This window comes from Coturnix japonica, chromosome 1 (assembly GCF_001577835.2).
Source record: "Coturnix japonica isolate 7356 chromosome 1, Coturnix japonica 2.1, whole genome shotgun sequence".
Classification (NCBI taxonomy): domain Eukaryota; kingdom Metazoa; phylum Chordata; class Aves; order Galliformes; family Phasianidae; genus Coturnix; species Coturnix japonica.
The window spans coordinates 119751352-119772777 of record NC_029516.1 but is presented as its reverse complement, the minus strand read 5'-3'; the positions used below and the strand labels follow the sequence as shown (position 1 = coordinate 119772777).

At 39.6% G+C, this 21426-nt stretch overlaps 1 protein-coding gene across 1 annotated transcript in view; it reads left to right on the top strand.

The window, feature by feature from the left end:
- The window catches only part of AFF3 (AF4/FMR2 family member 3), a 315282-nt gene that overhangs the window by 72200 nt on the left and 221656 nt on the right, over window positions 1–21426 (top strand). The window lies entirely within an intron of this gene.

The following is a 21426-nucleotide window of genomic DNA, read 5'->3' as shown; positions in this document are numbered from 1 at the left end:
GATGACTGAGCACATGGAGCTTTGTGTACCTACAATAAGAGGCTGTATTCAGCCTTCTTTGATCGAGGTTGCATCTGTCTGGGAAATAACTGTGCTCAAATGTAATCATCTAGTTCTACACAATACTTAAATTAGTTCTGCAGAGGGTTTTAAATTGAGCAAATGTATTCACTTGGAAAAGCATAGTGGCATGACTTAAAAGATTAAAGTACTCTAAGTTGAAACTGTTCTTCAAAAAAATCAGTGGATCCACAGATATGCTCTCTACATCATTTGGTAGACATGGACCTCGGTAATCACATCTTCTTCCTTCAAATACTGTGAATGTCCAGGGAGAAAGAAATTCCAGAACAGCACTGTGAGAGTTTGCATGAAAATAGTTTGGTTGTTTAGCTCCCAAAGACAGATCTTTGGATTGAAGAGAAGCCGAAGGTTCTTTTTGTGTTGACGGAGCAGCTCTCAAAATACCATGTGCAACTTCCAAAGAACATGTGTCAGCTGTGAGGGTTCAATCACTGTTACATTAGTAATTCTACCCTATTTTACAGGGCATGATGCTTCACACCCTTTTTACTCTAAAAGGGTCACATTTCTTCTCTACTAGATCATGTAGGTGACCTTTTAAAACGTGTGGATAAATGAAGGAGCAATAAATTCAGTGCATCTCATGATTAAAAGGAGCTTCCCTCATGTCTCCCTCTTTCCTTCTTTTCGTTTTTAAACATGCCATTTACAAATAGTGGTGGTAGAGGACAGTTCAGAAAGTGATTTGAAGTTGTATTTTATTGGACATGATAATAAATCGTGGCATTGCATTGCATGACCAAAGGGTGGGTGCATTAGGTAGTGGTGTTGCATTATATTTCATACGCTGACTGAATTAATTTGGTGAGCGAAGACAGAGGATTAGCATGCAAACTACCTTCATTGTCTCATATTAAAAAGTGAATATTTAAGAGCTGAAAATGCAAATTTATTTCAGTTACACGGCACAGATTTTTCAGTATGCAAATGTGCCACATCTGTGTATTTGTTTTGCTGCAGACACAACCAGCAAGAGTTTAGTGATGAAATCTGTTCTTAATTATGATAGCAGCTGTTGAAGCAGTAGCCATTTTTTTCCTCCTGATGTGAAGTTGCTTGATTTACTCATTTTTGTCTGCATTTGTCAGGGCTGCCAGTGCAGAGAGAGAACTCTTTGTAAGGGGTTGCAATTTGTTTTCTGTGCGAGAGCCAGTGAAAATTGACTAAATCTGCACAGCAGGGTAGTTTTATCTTTTCTTTTCCTGCATTGCAAGCTGTTGTACCTCTGCTCCAGCACAAGAGGCCTATAAAAGTACCAAACAAATGAGTGAGCCGTTAAGTGATCCAGCAAGTATCTTAAGCAGCAGTTCATGTAAACTAACTATGCCTTAATGAAGAAGGAAAAAAAACTGCCTGACATCATAGAGGTGGGACAGATGGAATTAGTATAATGTGTTGATAAATAGTTTGGAAGCTTATTTTTCATTCCTCGATTATTTCATTCCTATATATAAGCCCGGTAAGTTACTGAAGTTTGCAAACGCCAGAGACTTTATTGCTTGTTTCTTCAATATTTTGATGACAGGAAGAAAGTGAAAGAGTGGGAAGATTATAAAAGGGTGATAAAAAAAGAAGAAAAAAAAAAAAAAGAGAGAGAGAGAGAGAAAAAAAAGCCTTCTTTCTGAATGAACCATCTCATACAGTAATTTGCTAATGAGGCAATGCTGTTGCAAATCAACACAGAAAACGAGCAAGAATGCTTCACAGTGTAATGAAAAATTGGCCAAAAATTGCAGTGGCAATGAAAACAGAATAAAAGGAAGACATAAGTTATTGATAGTAAAACTTCTGTGCTAAGAGCCTGCTGAATGAAACATTTATGGTCTCTCTACAGTCATAGACTAATAGTCTGTTTCACACTGGATTGTTTCCACGCCAATATTTTAAGCCTTGTTTTTTTGATCAAAGCAAGACTAAATTTAAACAGGTTTCAGCCCTGCTCCTTTCTCAGTGAACTTAACCTTATCCTGCATGACTGAAACCTATGCAAATCTGGCCACAGACTATACTAAAAGCAGGCAAAGACAGTGAAAATATGAAAAAATTGGCATTCTTTATTGAGAGAAGCAATTTGCTTTGGCTTCCACAAATGGTAAGATTTCAATGGACTGTGTAACTTATGAGAAGGATTCTCCATTTTCTGCAATTCAGCTCTTCTGGTTTATCTTTTGACCTTTATACCTTAAATTTAAATAAAAGAAATTCAAGATTGTGAGAATATGAGAGGGTGCAGGTAAGCTTTACTCATAAATGGAGGATATCTCGAAGTTAAGGTATCTGAGTAAAGTAAAGTAAATCTGTAAACAGAATGTTTCACAGTAGATGAATAAGCTTAAATGTCTTGTGGATGGGCACAATGGAAACTGATGTGTGGGCATACATGTGACGGGGTAATAATCAATGAATTTTGTCTATGAGTACTTGTTTGCTTACAAAAAAGAAAAAAAAAAAGAAAAAAAAAAGAGAGAGAGAAGGCAGAGGATAAAGAGAATCACACAGTAGATTATGGTAAGGATCTAGAAGGGAATCATTAGAATTATTAAAGTTGGAGAGACCTCTCAGTTCATCTTGTCCAACCATTAACTCATCACCATCATATCCAGTAACCATGTCCCTCAAATAGTGCAAACACTTAGTAGAATCATAGAATCACCAAGGTTGGAAAAGACATAAAAGATCATCCAGTCCAACCGTTCACCTATTACCAATAGTTCCCACTAAACCATGTCCCTCAACACAACATCCAATCGTTCCTTGAACACCCCCATGGTCGGTGACTCCACCACCTCCCTGGGCAGTCCATTCCAGTGCCTGACCACCCTTTCTGAGAAGTAATACTTCCTTATGTCCAGCCTGAATCTCCCCTACCCTAGCTTGAAACCATTCCCTCTTGTCCTATCACTTAATGACATGAGAGAAGAGGCCGACCGCCAGCTCACTACAACCTACCTTTAGGAAGTTATAGAGAGCAATAAGGTCTCCCCTGAGCCTCCTCTTCTCCAGGCTGAACATTCCCAGCTCCTTCAGCCTCTTCTCATATGGCCTGTGCTCCAGACCCCTCACCAGCTTTGTTGCCCTCCTTTGAACACATTCCAGGGCCTCGATGTCTTTCTTGCAGTGAGGGGCATGAAGGTAGGTATGCATGAAGGCAGTACTTCATCCAGTGAAGGGTAAAACATAATGGGCTTATCTTGGGGTACCACTGCCCATTTACTTACAGACAGCCACATTCACATTGAGTGACTGCAGGACCTCATCTGGAGTACATGGTATGTACTACAGTTAACAAATTGTCCTAGCTTATTCTTCTGAGCTAACATACCTGTACATCACCAATTTTACCCTTTTGAGTTGCATATAGAGCTCCTATCAGCTTAAGTACAAGAACTGTGCCGTTACTCTCCAGTTTCCCTTATTTTTCTTTACATATGATTTACTCTGGAGGGTTTCTTGGTCTCCTGCCAGGAAGCCCAGGTGCTATTGCTAGGTTACAAAACTACTGGAACATAAAAGCAGTTTTTTTCTTTGGTTATGTCCTATCTTCTCAGTGGATCAAGCATTAGATGTTTCCAATCGCTGTTTCTACATGATTATGTGAACAAGTGACTCAAGGCTCCCATTGCACTCCAGTGAAATAAATAAACTATTTTTTGAGTGCAGTTAATCTGACCTTCCCAAATGTCCACTTAGGATAAGAGAAATGTTTAAAAGCATATGATCCTTTCCATTGACCAGCAAGGGAAAATACAGCAGTTAGCTTTTGTGTTGATGTCTACAATTAGTCAAAAAAATCCCTGGCTTTTTGTGTCTGTTTTGTATTGCTTCTGTGCCAAGCCTGTTGCATGCCTAAATAATTACTCTATGTTTGAACAGCAATCACTGAAGCTGTAGTTGTGAATTGCATATTAGTCACTTAGTGGTTTTTCCCCCCTCAAAAAAGCACCATTTACAAGGCGCTACAAGTTTTAGCAAGGTGTCTTCACACTTCAGTATCATGATTACTGTAATAAATACACAGAAATGTTGCTCCATAACATTATGTCACTGAAATTTGCTGACACTGTAAATTGAAAATGAGATACAGTGAGTTATGACTTATGACTTCAGCATATGTTACAGAGGGTACTTTTGTAGAAGAGGTGCATATTATACTAATTGCACTGTGAAATCACACTGTGGTAGTACTTCAAATAATCACGCTTCAAAGTGACAACATTTTCTTAAAAGACGTCTTCACAGGGTTTGCTGTCTGGTCCAAATTTTATGTCTTTTTCTTATTACAAAAAAAGCCCCAAACAAAACAACAACAGCAGAAAACCATTTACTTTTGTGTTGGCAAATGTTTTCAAACAAGTTCTGTATAAAAACAAAGGTCCAATACTGCATTTGGATCAATGCATGTGGGTGTAAAGCACTTGAGGCAGCAAAATCTTTGATCCTTTGGATGAGTTAGTGTGAGAATAAGGGAGATAGCTTCTTCTCATTTAGGCAGAGAAAAGATTTAAAGACATACTAGAGATGTCACCCCCCTGCTGTCTGGTAACTTACTGGCTGTCAGCCAAGATAAGGAGAAAAGATGCCCTGTATTCAACACCCCAGAACCCAGTGGTTAGAAACGTCTTCTCTCAGGAATTTGCAGAGGAAACCATGCCTGATCCCTGCAGATCAAAGTAGCAGTTTGGTAGCAGACCCCTCCGGCTACTGATGAAGAAATGGGACATTTGCTGCACTTCTGCTACTCCACCCCACCACCCTGCATTCCCACAAGTAACACATCCAAACTGAGAAAGGAGAGAGCACCCAAGGGAAGTGTGCACACACTTATCCCAGCACTCATCTCCAGCATCCCACCCTATATGAAGTGTGTTGGATCTAATCCTGGCCCTGAGTGTGAGCCAGGAGTCAGACTCCTTGCAGGTCCCTACCAACTTGGGATGTTCTATCATTTTGCAATCAGCCATTTCAAGCAAGGAAATGTTATCTTTAATATGTAGATAAAAGCTATAGGAGAACGTGGCTCCATTGGAGGTGAAGGTATATTTTTCATATCACTATTTTTTTTTTAGCTTGCCATGTTTTTGAGGGGCAGGTTAATTTTTCCTGCTGTGAGTAAGAGATTCTTCAAAGCAGTTGATATAGAGACAAACAGAAGTAACAGCTTTAACTGGAGAAACAAACAACAACAATTTCATGCTGAGAAACACTGAAGTAGATAATTCCAAAATTTCAGAGTCAAATGTTTGAAAATTTTAATGTGAAAGAATTCCTCCATTTCAAAATTCCCCTCTTCATTTCTTACTTTTTCAGGGAACAAATATATCATGAAACCAGAACATCTGGTTTCAAATCAAATACAATGTTTTGATTGATGTAGTATGTTTTCCTTTTTTGAAGAAATAATAAAACAAAAATGTTCACCTCAAACATGAGCAGTTTTTCTTACAATTTTCACTTCAGCTTGTAACCCAGAAAATCCATTATTTTCACATTTTTAATTCATGGTAAAGTCTTAGGAGCTATTTTGGCCTGTCACTTGATGGGCATATTGCATAAAATATCTTAAATATTTATGAACGTATCAAACTCAATGACACAAGTAGCTTGCCTATCAGATTTGTTTTCCAAAGTAAACTTTACAGCTGGAACTCGGTCTAATGAAGAAAGTCTTGCTGAAACTTATGTCAGAATATGAGAAAGCATTTCATTATAAAACACGAAGTTTAAAATAAAAGAGGGAGAGGGACCCAGACAGCTTTTTTTTTTATTTTTACCTTCATATGCTGAGTTACTGTGGACTGAACTGTACTAAATGTTTAATTCATGGCCAAGAAATATGTGATTTTTAGTAGGTTTTCCTGCTGGAGTACAGCTCTCTGTGACTTAATTGGAAATTTAATTTAATTTAAATTGAAAAGTGTTTTTCATTTGTGAAGTATTCCCATCAGAAATCCAGGGTATCTTACTGAATTAAATTCTGTATCACTGCTAAACTCTTACTTGGATATTTCTCATCTGTGTTCTCCCATAGTTACAAGTTACTGTGTTTGAATTTTGCATTGTGTGTAGCTGATGAAACATTCCCTTATTTAATGCATCCATTTTTTTTTCCCTAAAGAAAAGGTGACAATGAAAATAAATAATGAACAGAGAAGTTGGGAAGTGATTAATTTCTTGAGCTTTTGCTGAGATAGTGTTACAGTAAACCCAGAATATAGTTGTTTGGGGTAGTGAACAAGTGAATACAAAAGCCTCCATTGTTGCCCCAAGGGAACCTGCTGGAACATTTCCAGGAGCATCAGGACAGCATTTGCATTACACAGGGCAGATGTCACTGCCATTTTCTTTAATATGGATTTAAGGGCTACAGAATCACACAACCATGAGAAGGCTGAGGCTGGCAGGGCCTTCTGCATCACTCAGGCCCAACCCCTCTCCAGCAGGGCCACCCAGAGCAGTGTGACCAGGGTGGCTGCTGGAAATCCCCATGGAGGGGACCCCACAGCCTTTGGGCAGCCTATGCCAGTGCTCTGTCACCCACATAGCACAGGAATGCTCCTGGTATAGCAAGGGAACCTGCTGTGCTCCAATTTGTGCCCATGGACTCTTGCTGTGGCACTGGGGGCACCACTCGAAGGAGCTGTATCCTCTGTGCACCCATCCTTTGGGTATTTGTTGAGCCTCCTCGTTGCCAGGTTGAACAGACCCAGATCTCTCAGCCCCTCCTCATAGCAGAGGTGCTCCAGCTCCTTCATCATCTTGGTGATTTGCTCTCAGACTCTTTCCATTAAGTTTAGGACTCTGATGTGCTGCGGGGTCCAGTTCTCCATCTCAGTTGGCGTTGTCACCTTCTCCTGTCAAGATGTAATTCTTTTCAGGGCCACTGGTCTTTAAAACCACATCAGGAATGGGAGGTGTAAAGCAATATATACTGAAGACAACAGGTATACAAGATGCATAAGAGAAGATCACACTTCAGTGGGTTCTTACGTTAACTTTTAGGGAAAACCAGTGTTTAATTGTAAAAGCACAACTTCTGTTTCATTCAGCAGTGTCCTCTGGAATATGCTTAACAAGACAAGTCCTGGCATTCTGGCCTTGTAAATTACTGCCATCAGTGCCCTTCAGATATTGTTAAAAGAGAGATAGAAGGGAGGAAGGAGAATGGGACAAATTACTGAGGGGGAATGAAATAAACAAAAGAGATAACTACTAAACTGCTAACCACCTGTTTTTCTGCTCAGATGGTTATTTCTTCTCTCAGTGCTGGAAAAAGTGGAAAAGGTAGTCTGAATCATAGAGCTTTTATTTTGTGTGCCAAGTGCATGGAGAAAGGGATGTAAGAGCTGTGGTCTAAGAAGAGCCAGTGGTAGAGTGGGGAGGACTTCAGGGCTTGTGGAGTGTCCAGACTTGAGACTCAAACCCACTATATCCCATATCATTTGAGGGACTAATTTTGAACGTCTCGGTTTGGGGTTTAATAAAGAATTTGTCAACTCGTTTTCCTAAGCATGAGGCACTGGAAAAAGACAAGGTGGGAAGTAGGTGGATCAATATGAACTATATATGGCCTTACTCTTATTTATGGTAAGGCCCCTTTATCTGGCTTTGGCATTATAAAGGAGCCCTAAAATTAGTGTAGAAATTGCAATTTAAATTCCATTACATTCACTGTAAAGAGATTCACTGTCAGGATGAAGGAGGAGAGGCATAGTTTAGTGATAATGAGAATCAGGCCCATTATTCCCAAGAAATTCATTTTGTTTGAGTGAGAGAAGGGGAACTTCTAGGTCATTTCAGTAGTTATTTTATTCTGCAAAGAATAAATAGAGGAGACTCTGTACCACTGGCAAATTTGATCTATAATGCCTCATGCACAATCAGATTGTTCAAATGAACCTTGATCGCTGCAGAGAAGTGTAAGAGAGACTGACAGGTAGTACTTGGTTTGCAGAAAATAAGTCTTTGCTCTGCAGCTGATTGACTTGCTCACCTTTGCCTGTAGATCTGATAAATGTATTTTTATCGTTGGGTTTGCACACAGCTACCTCTGTTCTCAAGTAAGCTTCTTTTTAACTGGATGCATTTGACAGCCAGCATTTGTATGTGAATAAACATACACTCGGGAAAATATGGCACTTTGTTCCTCATTGTGCTGTTCTAAAACACATTGACTCTAGTTTCCCCAAGCCGGGAGCACTTATGTCATTGATAAAAGTGCTCTCCATGTTAAGAAGTGTTTGAAGGCCTTTCTCCCTGTTCAGAAAACAGCAGTGCACTCTATTTACTTACTGTTGTTCATGGCTCAAAGATGACTTAAGAGATTTAACTGAAATAACTTATCAGATGAGGCCAAATGTTAACTATTTTAGCCAAAATGGTAAATATTTTGAAAAGCAGCGCATTCACAAAAGCAATACATGATTACAGTGGCTATTCCAGATTAGATGCAAGTAAATGACCCTTATGAAATCTGATGATAAAAATTTAATTTTCTACTCCCATTCATGACATACTGGGGAAAGTTAATGGTATTTTTACTTCTGCTATTGTATGTACACTAACACTTATTTAGATTATAGTCATATTTATATACAAGAACCCAATTCAGTGGTTATTATAACACTAGTGTAAAGTATTTCTGTTATTGTACTCTTCTTGATTTGCAAATAATGACATGCAGATCAAAAAAATAGGTATATCTTTCTAAGCCACTTATTCTTTGCTTGCTTTTAATTCCTTAAGGGGTGTTAATACAATCAGTTGGTGAACACAGAAAGGAGAACTTGGGTTAATAGTCTGTAGATCAGTCCTTCTATCTCCCTAGAGGATTTTATCTTTGAGCTGCAGCAGAATGATGAGGTATATGACTGGGTTTGGTTTTAATTAATGTTTTAGGCTTCCCTTCCCAGAGAGCTTGGATGAAGATGGTGTGATCATATTGCACCAGTATGTCAGAAGTGTTGAATAACACACTTATTTCTCTGCCTGGAAAGACTCAATAATGAGTTCACAGGTGTTAAATTAGAATGATTTCAGTCTATTGTATAAAGTCAGACACCAATTAATTTCACAGTCTTGGTTAGCGCAAACTGAAGAATAATCAGGTAAGAATTTTAAAGACCTGTACTAAATTGCTTCTTTACTCCAAGGTGCTGCAGCCTTAAATCTAGCAGGTTTTGTTGGTGGTGGTGGTCTTTTTTTGTTTGTTTTTATTTCATTTTTCCTAAAGAAAGACTAGCGACTAACCTTAAAGATAGGAAGCACAATTGGTATATGATACTATAAATTTGACTAATTATATCTCTCACAGTAGTACATAAACATCCTCTCACCCCAAATCACTGCTAAGGTTAAATTCCATTTGGGATAATGCTCAAATGCGGCGCAGAAGTAGTGGCTTTCTGGAATTAATGAACATTTCTGCTGGTTTGGGTGTCTCTCGTGTTCTGATTACAGGACTTGACGCAAGGCTCTTATTAAGAAAATGTCTCATTAATACACTACTTCTACGAGGGAAGAATCCTCAGCAGACATTCCCTCCCATTCAGCCATTCAGCAGATCACAACACAAGGTCCATGCCACAGCTATTTAAACATGAAATGGAACCAAGCAACCTAATTAAAATAATATCTGCAGAATCTCTATGTGCCACCAAAGACCCATACATGAAGCAATCATTTTCTGGAAAAGGTTTCATAAACAGAAAACAAAGGAAGCATCTGGTTTCAAAGAAAAGACAAAGAAAAAAGCAAAGGAGGGAACAAAACATTTATTTGTAATTAAAAATACATCAGTTCAGCCTCAATCAAAACTACATTTAAATTAAGACAGAGAGAAAAAGACCAAATGCTCATTTTTTGTAGTACATATTAACCCAGAAAATGTTCTCCAAAAATGTTAAATACTACAAAATGATGAAAGACTATCTAGCAGCCTTGACATGATCCAGACCCGTGAATATACACATAAACAATGTCCAAAAAAAAAAAAAGAAAAAGAAAAAGAAAAAAAAAATTAGTAGTGGATAAAACCCTTCCCTGAACAGAGTTGTGAGAAGGATTTCCTAACATAATTTAAAAGCTCTTTAATCCCCCTCTTCCCCAAAGTACATGTGACTTGCGCAGGATTCAAGCAGGAGTAAATTCATCCAGTCTGAATTAGTAGTACTAGCAGCACTTCAGTAGAGTGGGAGGGCGAGAATGATCATTTCAGAGCCTATTTCAAGTAAGCTTGCACTCAGTAAGTAGCTTCTGTTAATAAGGCATCTATAAAAATCCTCCTTTTATCTATGTTTGCATTTTGTTGATACTAATGTAAAGATAAGCTAGAAAAGAGAGAAGAGGGCTGACTTCTGAGTGTTGCTCATGCAGCTGATGACAAGGAATGATAGAAACTCTGCCAGGGCTGTGTGCTGGTGAAGGATGCTGAGAGGAGCAGGTTTGACTTCACTGAGCAATCAATACACGGCATCTGAAGGTCAAAGGAACTCCAGAGTATTTGAAAAATATGTAAGGTATGTGGGAAGAAACTTGAGGATGTTTGCAAATCTTTCTTTGGATCATTTTCTGGGTGGACTTGTAGTCGCTTTGGTTTTTTCACAGCATGTGTAAGAATGCATTTTGGAAGTGATGTTAAGTCCAGGTATGACAGTCATTACCACTTCTGAGTGATGGCGCCTATATACTGATAATGTTGCTACAAAGCAACTGCAGGTGGTTCATTCACATCTTGTGTGACAGTCCTGGTTCTTCCCGTGTAATTGATGAGATTAGGTTGGCCTTTCAGGGAGTGATGTCTTAACTCCATTGGCAGAAGGTCTGGGGATGTCAAATCACGGCACAGGAGCCCAACAGAAATCTTCCCCTCAGGCCAGGCAGTTTCTGAGGGCAGGACTGGATGAAACCATGAGTTTCCATTTTTCTAGTTTTGACATTTACAAAATTAATTTTGTTCCTATTAAGAACAGATTAGTTAAAATCCCAATAATGAAGATACTCCTTGGAATCCTTATGGCAAAAACACCAACAGCCGCCATTTGCAAAATGCAAGGCATTCCTTGTGCCTCTCTGACCATCCAGAGATGTGGTTCCAGGCACTCTGGGCTGGACAGCAGTGGCATCTCAGAACATGCCAAGTATCAACTCCTCTGATGTTGATGCAGGCAGCTCCTAGCTCTCCTGGAGGCCAGAGGTGATTGCTCCCAGTTCACCTGCCCAGCAGCATCATTGCCTGTCCAGGTAGACACCATGGAACCACGCTGTCTAGCAGAAACCTGGCAAACCTGGGGACCTCTATATGAGAGATGTGTATCTAAGTCTCTCTGTATTTTTGAGAAGTAATGTACTACCACGAGACTGGCTGCAGCACTCTGAAAGTGTCGTCCCAATTCAGACAGTCCCATGGCTGGAGACAAAGCTCAAAAAGTACATTATTAATTCAAGTTGCCTTATTCCAGCTGCTATGCATAAAACTGGCTCCATAGTTATTATCAAATATGAATGTACTTCTAACTGCTTCCTCTTAAGTGAACTAATGTCATCTGAAACATATTTATGTCTACATCAGGTACCTGTGGTTGAAAGGGATAATTTTGCTGAAAGTTCTAATGCACATTATTTCAAATGGTGTTTTCCCAAAATGTTGCATTTATCAAGGAGCCACAGATGCATCAATATCCCTGAGACTGTCTGTTTCCTTTCTTGATTGCACATCCCAAAGCATGCTGTGGTTTCAGCACAAAAGAAAGGTAGATAAGCAGCACAGGACTTAGATTTGCTTGTCTTACAGAGGGAAGGGTTTTGAGAGATCACTATACATAAAGCCCAATGCCAGGAAAGGTGAAAGTGTGCCCTGCATATATACAGAGTATGTTATACACAGCTATTAAAGTAAACCCATAAAAGAATAATTATAAATACATGGTAAGAATTTTAAAAGGTTCAGCAATGACCTAAATTACCACCAGCTCAAATGTGGGCAGAAGTAGGTTGAATTCAGCAAGAGTGCTCTTGAAAATATCAGTGTTGTTGTTTTTTTTGTGTTTTGTTGTTGTTGTTGTTGTTTGTTTGTTTGTTTGTTTAAGAAAAAGACAAGGTTGGAGATGGGAAAACAGCGAGCATGTTCAGGGCTCTGTCAAATGAAGTTTGCTTGTCAATAAGAACAGAGAAAGTAGCAGAAACGGAGGGGATGCAACAAAAGTACCTTCCTCCCCTATAATGAATTTGATGAATTGCACATGTTCTGCTGTGTTTCTCTCGCAGGGCATTCAGAAGCAGTAAAACGACACATACACTCATTTTGTTTAAATGACAAGTCTTCCGTTTGGAAAAACTGATGAATGAAATGCCACATGTACAGTGGTGCAGGAGATCTCGTTTCTCTCCAGGCAGGAAAATGCTTATTGCGCTGAAATCATGCAATTGCAGGCGTGCTGTTTTGTGTAAACAGGGGGCTGCTGCATGGGCAGGCTGCACACACCTGGATGCTGGGCTCAGAAGATGCTGCTGGAACTTTGGCCAGCTTGTCCAGCCAACACCTCTCGCAATGGAGCCATGTGTACTGTGCTTCCCTGAACTCATGCACTGCCAAAACATTCAGCACATCATCTTGCCACTCAACAGACCAACTCTTTTGGGCCAAAGGATGCAGTCTGTTCTGCCAGTGCTTGTCCTTTGCTGGGCAACTGTACCCAACAACTTGTGCTTCCTCCTGATTACCGATGCCGAGGCCTCTCCTTTCTATGATTATCTCAGTTGTCCTACTATCCCCTGAGCTGTCCATAAACAATTCTTTTCACAGGCTGGGAGTCATTGGCTTGAGGCCTCCTCAGAGGTCCACTTCTCTGGTAAATAGAGCAGGTTGGAGAGCACACGTGCATAATGGTTTTGTTTCCATCTCCGGAGGGTCCCTTTTCTCTGTGTTTCTTTGGGGCACTGGTGTCAGCTCTGGACTCCTTGCAGTACTCTTGGAGCAGTCACTGTCCTCCAGGATGACACTTCTGAATTAGGCAAAGCTGTCTGTGTTATCAATTTCACAACATTCTGTTTTAACATCTTCACTGCTTGCTCTCTTTTACTTGTGGATGTCTGTGCTGCGTTGTATGCTTCTGGTTGCAGTAAAGTCCTCCAAGCTTAGCTCTGCTTTCTTTTGAAACCTGCTTAGTGATCATCAGGCACATGTGCAGATGTAATTTTTTCTTTCTACTTGTTGTACATGCCTCTTGCATCAGGTGCAGCAGGAGATAGGTGAGCTTTTATCCCTGGAATTATCATGAAGTATTTCCTATAGAATTTTCAGTCTGACCCTGTAAACCATCTCAACAATATTCAAAAGGATGTGTTTGGGTATATGGTCTATGCCTGCATCACCTGCCTCACAGAAGCCCAGAGTCATGCAGGCTGATTATTTATTTGCAGCAAAAGCATGTCAGGTCAGTGAAAAGGCCTTTGTTACAATCCCACACCACATCCTTATCTCTAATTTGGAGTGATATGGATTCAAAGGACAGAATATTCAGTCAATGAAGAAATGGTTGGATGGTTATAAACAGAGGGTTTTAGTCACTGGCTGTGTGTCCACGTGGAGGCTGGTGACAATTTGTGTCCAGGGATCTGTCTCAAGGCCAGTGTTTTTCAATATCTTTGCCAGTGCCATAGACAGTAGGATCAAGTCTACTCTCAGCAAGTTCATAGATGATGCCAAGCTGAGTAGTGCAATTAACAGAATAAAAGGAAAGGATGCCATCCAGAGGGACCTGGACAAGCTTGAGAAGATGGTCCATGGGAATCTACCATGGTTCAACATGGCCAAGTGGAGGGTGTTGCACTTGTGTTGAGGCAATCTTCATACAGACTGGGAGAAGTGCCCCTTGATAGCAGCCCTGCAGAGAAAGATTTGGGGGTCCTAGTGGACAACAAATCGCACGAGCCAGCAGTGTATGCTTGCAGCCCTGAAAGTCAACTGTACCTTAGCCTGCATCAAAAGAGGGTTGGTAATCCTGCCTGCAGCAGTGGGGCTGGAACCTGATGGTCCTTGAGGTCCCTTCCAACCCAAGTCATTCTCTGACTCTGTGGTTGTCCCCTTCTCCTCTGTCCCTATAAAGCCCTGTCTGAAGTAGTATCGTGTCCAGGTCTGGGGCCCCCAGAACAAGCAGGATGTGGAGCTTTGGAACAGTCCCTGAGGAGGACCACAAAGGGCTGGAGTACTGCTCTTATGAGGAAGGGCTGAGACAGCTGGGCTTTTTCAGTTTGGAGTTTTCCAGCACAGGAGGGAGACGGACTTATGTTTGGCCTCTGTAGAGGTGCTAAGTCTGTTGTGATTGGGTTGGATGTGAAGGCTAGATAGAGAAAGAAAAGCTTGAGCTGGGGAGTGGAGATGACCTCTAGTAGCCAAGGAGGTGGAAGTCTGAGCTATCAAGCTTGAAACTGGCCAGCAGCCATAAGACAAGCAGAATCAGAGCTGTTTATTTCAACAACATCATCTGACATATGGAAAGTAGCTGAGTGATTGCGATCATAGCATAAGCAAAATTATTATCTTTTTTAAGTGCTTGCTTATATTCTGTTACCTGTTACCTTACCCCTTATTTGTCTTCATGTCCAAAGTCTTTAAGGGTCTCAAATCCAGGTAGCATCTGCTTCTTGTTTGGGGAGCACCTGGTGTACTGAAAATGTTCTGGCAGTAAACAAATGAAGATGATAATGACAGCAGTGTAGAGTATACAAGTTGCAAAGCAGAATTACTGACCCCCCACACAGAGTATGGAGGTCTGGGACAAATTTGGCTGTTCTTTCATTCACATAAGACAAATGAGTTGCTGGTTTGGTTTGTGGGGAAGCAGAAATTTGTTTTTCTGGACTCATATTTAGATTGGAAGGGAAAAGCAAAAAAAACCCCAACCAACCAACCAAAAAAAAGAACAAAAATAAAACCCAAAACAACAACCACACAACAAAACCCCCCTCTGCTCCTGATTATGCTGTAAATCAAATTAACTTTACATGTCTGTTATGTATTTCAAGTTTAGTGTTCTGTGAATTACTGCCTTCATGTTTACACTGTTAAAAGTCTAATGCATTAGTAAGCAGCAATCACCACAGCTTTGCTCTGCATTAGCAAAAAGCAGAGGAGAAAAAACCTTCTTTCCCAAAAAGGACTGTCAGGGATTACTGTGTGAACATCGTGACAGACCAAACAGCCTCCGGGGCGCTTATCTCCACTGCTGCTCACTTCATGTTTTATCCATTAAATGAACATGATGATGGTATTTCTTCTTATTTCTTGACATCACTTTTACTACGCTGGGGAATTTAACATGCAGTCATCTTGGCTCAGTTCAGTTTCATTGAAGTATCAGTGTCATACGCATTACCTTTGAATAAATAATTTTCTTTTTAATCACAGTGTTAAAAAACTCCCTTCTTCACTGGGTGCATTCTGAAGAGAAGGACTTGGGTTAAGCAGGTTTAAATTTGGTGAGATTAAGATAGATATGCAAGGCTTTTCTCTCATTACCAGTTTTTTATTCCTGTCCTGTTTTGTGGGAAGCATATACATTTTAAATGTATTTCAGTAATACAATCAGGTTAGTCACAGTGAGAAGTCAGCTGTTAAGACAGTAGTGCCGTGATCTATAGCTCTTTTTAAAGGGTCATTCAAAGAGAAGAGGAATTGTTCAAGGAAATGGGTTTATTATAAATGTATTGGGATTACATTCAAATAATGGAGTTGATGTTCCCTGGGAAAAAGCTTTCCTTTTCTTCTCTGTTGTATGTCACTCCTTATTTGCATTTTTAAAACATTTTCATTGCACTCAATGGAGCTTCCTCACTTCTTCTGTTAAGAATTTAGCAGAGCTGAAAGCGATATTTGTCTACAATTTCTCTGGGAAAAGAATAACAACTGCTGCAGAGAAGACAGAGAATTTCTGATTGTTGGCTTTTCCCATAAAACTAAGTACAAAACTGCATATTGCCTGGCCTGATAGTCTTGGAGCTGCAGCTTCATTTGGTTGTGACAGGATGAGAGGACATACATGCCCAGCTGACAGATGGGATTTGCATTTGCAGGAAAATTCTGGTTTGGACAGGACCATCATAGTGCCCCGCTGCTCTGCCTTCCCTGGTTACTTATACAGACCACTTTCTTCAAAGATCGGCTCATCTCCTTTGCATCTGATGTAGAAAATACATCAGATACAGCAAGAACTTCCCAGATCCCGAGTTGGATTTCCCCAGAAAGTGATTTAACTTGCTGCCTTTATCTTCAATAAATCTTGGCGGACAGACAACACAATCCATAACTGCTCACATCTTGCTTTGTATGAAAGTTACCCTTAACCTGACATAAGCCATTTGATCCTTCTAAAACTGCAAGCTATCTGTGGTGAGGCTGTGCTTTTCAAATACTGCACTGTGACTGAAACAGTTATTTTACCCTGTTTGTCCTCCTCATCATCCATTGTTGTTGTTTTTTGTCCCCAGCTTATTTAATCTGCCATATCTAAATCCAGTCCTGTGTGCAAATAAATGCAGTAAAATTCTGCTCATTTGATTTTGTATGAGAATGTGTAACAAAATCAAAATTCATGTTGTAAATAAACATTGAAGAATGGCACAGATGTACATTTGATGTGAGACTAATTTCTCAAGTAAAGAAAAGCACCAATAGCTTCCTTACTGCAACATTATGTTGCAACAGAACTTCACTCAAAAATGATCTGTATCTTAGAAGAGAAACCAAAAGAAAATCTTCACTTTAAGGTGTCCCGATAGATGTAGTTATTATTAAGTAGGTTGAGTAGATGTTGTTCCCCCATAGCTGGGAATGGAGGGAATGGAGTCTGGCTGTTAATCTTGCTGCACCTTTGTAGGGAGAGAGAGCAGTCTCCTCACTCCCTCACATCCATATCTGTCCCACACAGGCACTAGGCACCTGTATACCTGTAGTGTGAAACCAAAAGATTCTGGATTCAGGGCCCTATGTTTTGGGGACTGGAGTTGGACAGCCATGTTGTGCAGAGCTTAGCTCTTCTCTCCATCCCCAGCCTTGTGCTATGAACATCTAGTAGTTCACATCCAATGGAGCTGACATGCACCCACCTATGTGTTCCCAAAGTCATCTGCAATGTAAGACAGCAAGGTGTCCTCATGAGGTGGGCAGATATGAAGCAGGACCTATGGAACCCAGACTCATGTGCAATGGTAGCTGGAAGATGGGAGAGCCTTAGAGTCCTCAGATGGCACCGAACTCTACTGTTGTCTACCACATCCAAATCTAACTTGCCTAGGAACTGCAGCCACCTCCGGATCTTGCCTTAAAGTAGAAGTGCAATATATTCAAGAGCAATGTTCTGCTTTGAAATTGTGGGAAATAGGTGTACTTATGTCATCTGACATTAAATTTTTCATTCTGAGTTTTCTGCTTTACCACTCTGTTTTCCTTCCACCAAGGAGATCACTTTAATTCGTATTGCTTTTTGCATTAAGAATTCAAAACCTTGATGTTCTTTCAATAAAGGACTTGGAGATAAAATTTATATTTGTAATGTTGAAAAACTGTTTTAAAAATGATGACTTAAAGCTTCAATTCAAATTAAAACTGTGCTATTTCAGATTGAAGTACTTTAGGATTATCTCTATAGGCCAGTTTGTAATTGTTTTTGTCTCTGACAGAAGACATTTTAAAAGTCTATATTCGATGGGAATGATACTAGCTAGTAAAACATTTGTATCTAAAACACTTTTCAATGAAAAATCAAACTTTTTTCCTAAAAATACCATGCTTATTCAAAAATCTTTGATTGGCTCATTCTTTTTGGACCAGAAGTGCCAAAGCCTGAAAAGTACTTTGGCTGTTGTGTATGAATGGCTTATATCTTTTTGCAGAAACTTTGCAAGCAGTACTAGTAGCAAAACTGAGACAATAAGGCTTGCCTGGAATTCTGGATCATTAATCAGTGCTCTTTATACAGAAATGTTGCTTGAATTGGCACAGTCCCACACATTGATGGGAAAGAACTGCAGAATGAAGAAGTCTTTTTATTTAAAAGCAAAAAATAACACTCTAGAAGCATGACTAGCAATATTAAACTAAAAATAGTTGCTTTCTTTGACTTTTTGGCTGATTAATTGGTTATGTAAGAGAAATATTTATAGCTTAGAAGCAGCTCAACCTGCTGCATGCCCAGAAAGCATAGCATGACATGGAAAATTTTTGGAGAACAGCTCAAATGAAAAAGACTTTTCTTCACTTTCTTGTTATTTTAGTGCAATGCAATGCAAGTATATGATATGACACAATATGGTGTCTGATATGATTTAGCACTGGGTACAAGAGATGGCAACCAAAAACTGAACTTTAGTAGCCCTTAGTTGGTCCTTGGACTGGTGCATCTTTAAAGAATTAGTCGAAGATCTAGATGTAGAACTAAATTTGATTTGTGGATTACAGTAAATCAAAAGCAGTAATGATAACATCTCAGGCAGCAGTGTCATTTCCTCACTATTTCAACTGACTTTACCTTGCTACTTTTAATATTTTTCTTGCAGAAAAAGTGAAGGAAGGATATGCCAAATATATTTCATGTCACAGCATCTCCACTGACTCACATGCTACATTACAATTTGCTTTAAAAATATGACTTCTTTTAGTAGTTGTTCTATCGAAGAAAGTCAGCATTTTCTTAAAATGAGTGTAACATCATTAACTCATCAAGCTGTTACCATCACACAAGCAGCAGAGATCATGTGAAAAGAGCCTAAGAAGTATCTGAAATGTGTTATTTTCCCTTTGTCTAAAATTTCCTACGTATCTCATTTCCCTGATTAGGAACAGGATACGGAAAATAAACTTTTGCTTTCTGCATTTTGTCTGTTTCCATTCCAACTCTTTTATTCTACATGGGCTAGAATGGAACTTTTCCATGTAAATAGAATATTTGAGATAAAGTTAGAAAGAAGGGAAGTGATTGCAAAATAATTAAGTGAATTTCAGCTGTAAGCAAGACACAAGAGACAAGGTATCGCAGAAGGAATGAGTTAAGGCTCTGATAGTGAGAGAAAGCAGTGCTTTCACACAGAAGTGCTGTGTGCAGTGTGTCGTCATGTCTTTGTAGAACAGACAAGTTGCACAGTAGAATTGTGCAATCTTCGTTGTTATCAGTGCTTCTTCTTAATGTGTTCTGCCCACCAGTGCTGTCCCTAACTTCCTACTCAAATATGTGTTCCATGTAAACACTCAACTTCTGTTTTCTTGTAGCAGAGAGAACAAGTTCCTTGCAAGGGGATGAAATACCTATCATCCAACTTAAACACAGAAGTTAAAATTAAAAAGTTTTATGCTATTTTCCAGGTGCATCTATTTTAGAGCTTTAGATTACACCAGGAGTTCTTCTGAAGTCAGTCTCTTTTCGGTCAATCACCATTTACCAGAATTTGGTTCACCTCTCAGAGTAGTGTTGGTTTGCAAACTAGATTGCTTTTAGAAGAAAGTAAACCAAACATTTGTTCCAGCAGCGTACCTGATGCACTCCCAGACACTAATGGGCACTCAATCAATAGGAGCAGATCTGCATCAGTTTGAAGTCGAACACCCTGAAATGCAAGTAGTGGGGGGTCCTCAGCATGAACTATTTCTATCTACAACTCCTCTTTGACTCTGCTTGTCAAAGAAACTCTTTACTTAAACTTTCTTTAATTCACATGACCTTGGTTCAGTCAGTCTATGTCTCTTCCCCAGCATCGAGGCTGCACCTTTCCTTTGCTGTTAAAGTCAGTAAAGCATGAAAAGGTGAGTGAAGTCATGTAGCTTCGCTCCAGCTGAAGATCTCAGCTCCTGTGCTTTCATCTGCCAGCTCTGTTTCTCATACTCAGAAGATTTTCAGAACAAAAATCTATCAGAAGAATGACTTGATGGGATACATACAGCAGCATTTTTATGACAGCTCCAGACAATTTTGCTTCAAATTTACTTCAAGCAGCAGTGCACCTTCGGTTTGATTTTTAAATGGAAATGTTTACTCGTTATTAATACCAGGACTGCTTTATAGTAGACAATTCTGAACCAAATCTGTCCTGTGCTCACACTTTTAAATAGTCACAAAAGAATTTTAACAGTTGCCTATAAATTTGATTGCTTCATAGCAATTATTATGTCTGCATTACAGAATACTGTATGTTTTTTATTACCCCTAGGTCCCTCTTTAATAGGAGTGCTGTGCTTTGTACAAGTCAATTATTTTTGATAGTTACAATAATTAATGTTTAATTATATTTTATTAGCCTCATTTTGCTCAACTACCTTGGAAACGATCCAAGCATTTCTAAATGCTATACTTTGTGTGTGCATGTGTGCACACATCTGCATACCCTTCATGCGTCCACATATGCAACCAGTGGGTGCAGTATTCTCACAGAGGGGGAAACATGAGGCTCTTCTGAAAAGACCTGAGAAACGTATGAGCTGTCCTCATTCCTATGGCTATCAGTGAGATTCTTCATGCTCATCTCACAACTGCAATCAGATCTCCCAGTTTTATTCTGCACAGACATACATTTGATGCCTGCTGCCAGATATTTTTCATGATCACAGAATCGTGTTTTCAATGGCTTTCAGTAGCTGCATGTATGAGCGACTCTTCTGCCTTGATTTTTCCTTCTTCTCTTTGTTGGTTTTTTGTTTTCTTCATCTTTCTTTTCTCTGTTCCCTGAGAATAAATACTGCTACTTATTCTCTTAATTTCTGATAGCTCTTTCTCTAGTTTGCTTTGTTTCTGACTAATCTTCAGATGGTTTCTCCCTTTCCTTTTCTGTCTTTCTTCCTCGCTTTCAAATGAATAGGAAACTTCGGTTTTCCTCTGAAGCGGCTCTTCCAACTCTCACCCTCCACTGGGCATATGCCCTGTCTCAAAGTAATCATTAACAACTATATGTAGACATCTAGTGGAATTTCCTGTTCTTAAAAGAAAAAAGAAGATATCACTATTGCATTGTAGTCACCAAGCAAGATTTCCCAGCACATTTAGGAGACATGTGGCCTTATGCGTGATTCTCAAGTGCCCAAGAAGACCCTATAGTCATAGAAAATCTGTTGGCTATATACACATTACTATCTGCTCTCCTTCTTTGGTTTTCTGCAGTTTCCATAGTATACCATTTTCCTTCAGTACAGCAGCTGTGACAAGGTTTGTTAGGAGTAAATATTTATGTTACAGAAGTCTACAAACACCTCATTCAGTCTTGGAACTTCCTAACCTTCATGCTGCATGCTTGCAGAAAAGTCCATCAGCTGGAGGGAGTGCTGCTGAATGGAAGCAGTGCAGGTTTGGCCGTATGTTGCCCACA